The sequence below is a fragment of the Anneissia japonica genome, unplaced genomic scaffold (genome assembly GCF_011630105.1).
Source record: "Anneissia japonica isolate Jap-2015-1 unplaced genomic scaffold, ASM1163010v1 scaffold35520_len10875_cov110, whole genome shotgun sequence".
Classification (NCBI taxonomy): domain Eukaryota; kingdom Metazoa; phylum Echinodermata; class Crinoidea; order Comatulida; family Comatulidae; genus Anneissia; species Anneissia japonica.
The window spans coordinates 7,802-11,034 of NW_022757445.1; positions in this window are offsets into that span (position 1 = coordinate 7,802).

The following is a 3,233-nucleotide window of genomic DNA, read 5'->3' on the forward strand; positions in this document are numbered from 1 at the left end:
GTATCATCCCCTCCACTTATTTCATTACCAATTTTACCGTTGAAGTCGCCAACAATGATGATATTATCACTAATCTCATTGATTTCTATTTTTTCAGCGAGTAAACTTACAAACAATTCATTTGTAAGTGTACGATTAGTACCCTCACATGGAAAGTAGACAATAGCAATATAATATACACCTTGTGGTGAGTCATCAAATTGAACTTTAACCCAAAGACGTTCGAGGCTATCTGACATTGTATCTAAAACATTATTATCTAAAATTTTAATGTTATTTTTTATCAAAAGACCAATACCCCCTTGACTTTTCTTGAATTCATTTGATCTGTATTTACCAGTCCAATTATATCCATTAACTTTTATGTCTGTATCCTTCGATAAAAATGTTTCAACCATACCAAAGATATCAATATTATTGTTGTGAATACATTTTTGCACATCATATTTTTTACTTTTAAAACCTCTAATATTGTTGTAAGCAATTTTGATATTCTTATTAACTACACGCTTATGGTTTTTGCCACGTCTAACTTTTTTGTGTTTATTTAAATGCCTTGTTTTTATCGGATTTTATCGAAGTAAAATTGTCTAGGTTAAAATTACTATTATTAACATGATTTTCACATTCATCTAAAAGATAATGGAAATGATTTTTATCAATAAAAGGTTGAGAAAAATTACCCTGATGAATCTCCTGATTAAATTCAGGGTCGGCATTTTCTTCTTTGCCAGAATCCTATTGCTGTCGACATATGTTATGACCTTGCTTGTGACCGAGTTGATGGCAGCTATTGCAGCAAATTGGTTTGGTCTTTAACCATATGGTTCTTTTCGCCACAGTAATAGCAAGTGGATCTCTGTCGTTTTGCGTGACGCTTGTGTTGGTTGTTGGGTCGCGAGTGCTTTTGTTGTACAGTTCTATCAGCCTTTTCTTTGATGATGGGATAAACTTTATCGATGATTTGCATATCTCTACCACCATTGAATAGATCTCAACAGGAAGTTTTCTTTTATATGAATCCATCACAGTCCCCTAAACCTGGACCATCTAATCCTAGTGTAATTACTAGTCCCAAAATTACAACAAAGAGAGTGAAATGTATTGAACAATGTTCCTTTAACGGTAAAGGTGGAAACCCAATAAAATGTGCGCTGTGCCTAAGTGAATTTCATCACCGATGCGTTGGAGTTGCTTCATCGTCGAAAAGATCTTGGTTTTGCTCCAATTGTCGAAACATACAGTCAACTACTGCGACACTTCAATTAATAATTGGACAACAAAATGACGCTATGATGAAAATCACAGAAGAAACTCGATGCATTAGAAATGATCTGAATGCACTTAAAGCCGAAAATGAAATCTTAAAATCGTCAGTCAACGAACTACAAGAAGTAATTGAGGAACTCAAGAAAACCACTCCAACCCTAACAAATGATAGAGATGTAAGGCATGAGAATAAACCTAATCCTTCTGATACAACATCGCTGCTCACTGCAAAGGAAAACAGTGTTGATAACTCCATGCCTCAAAACACCCTGTTGATCGGTGACTCAATACTTCGTGACATTAATGAGAAAGGTTTGCATAAGACCAAAGTTATATGCATCCGTGGAGGTAAAATCAAGGACATCCAAAAGTCACTAAATGAGATCGAAACAACAATGTTCTCTACCATTATTACACACATTGGAACGAATAACTGCGACAATGAGTAATGTACAAGAAGTAGCTGATGAATTTCATAACATGGTGACAGAGGTCAAAGCCAAAGCACCAAACGTTAACTTGGTGGTATCAACAATCTGCCCACGTACAGACAACCTGCTAAACCAACATAAAGCTAACGAACTCAATCAGATATTGAAAGATAACGCAGAGGAAGATGAATATAAAATGGTGGACAATGACCTAACATTTAAACTAAGTAACAACGAGTGTGAACGTGGATCGTTGAACAGAGGTGGCCTGCACCTTAGCCCTCAAGGTACAAGGAAACTACTGCAAAACATCGATAAAGTTCATCCCATCATCAAAGAAAAGGCTGATAGAACTGTACAACAAAAACACTCGCGACCCAACAACCAACACAAGCGTCACGCAAAACGACAGAGATCCACTTGCTATTACTGTGGCGAAAAGAACCATATGGTTAAAGACTGCAAACACGGCAAACCAATTCGCTGCAATAGCTGCCATCAACTCGGTCACAAGCAAGGTCATAACATATGTCGGCAGCAATAGGATTCTGGCAAAGAAGAAAATGCCGACCCTGAATTTAATCAGGAGATTCATCAGGGTAATTTTTCTCAACCTTTTATTGATAAAAATCGTTTCCATTATCTTTTAGATGAATGTGAAAATCATGTTAATAATAGTAATTTTAACCTAGACAATTTTACTTATACACAAGAGCATGATATTACTAATAATAATAATAACATAAGAAATCCGATAAAAACAAGGCATTTAAATAAACACAAAAAAGTTAGACGTGGCAAAAACCATAAGCGTGTAGTTAATAAGAATATCAAAATTGCTTACAACAATATTAGAGGTTTTAAAAGTAAAAAATATGATGTGCAAAAATTTATTTACAACAATAATATTGATATCTTTGGTATGGTTGAAACATTTTTATCGAAGGATACAGACATAAAAGTTAATGGATATAATTGGATTGGTAAATACAGATCAAATGAATTTAAGAAAAGTCAAGGGGGTATTGGTCTTTTGATAAAAGACAGCATTAAAATTTTAGATAATAATGTTTTAGATACAATGTCAGATAGCCTCGAACGTCTTTGGGTTAAAGTTCAATTTGATGACTCACCACAAGGTGTATATTATATTGCTATTGTCTACTTTCCATGTGAGGGTACTAATCGTACACTTACAAATGAATTGTTTGTAAGTTTACTCGCTGAAAAAAATAGAAATCAATGAGATTAGTGATAATATCATCATTGTTGGCGACTTCAACGGTAAAATTGGTAATGAAATAAATGGAGGGGATGATGCTATTAATTACAATGGCCAGAGTCTACTTAACCTCTGTGATGATAGTGACATGAAGATTCTAAGTAGTAGTTACGTGGTTCAAAAACAATAACAAAAGTATATTAGATTATGGCCTTGTAACCAATAACCTGTATTCAAAAATTAATAAATTCTTTATAGACGAAGAATGTTGGTACCACTTAGGTAGTGACCACAACGTAGTCATTATTGAC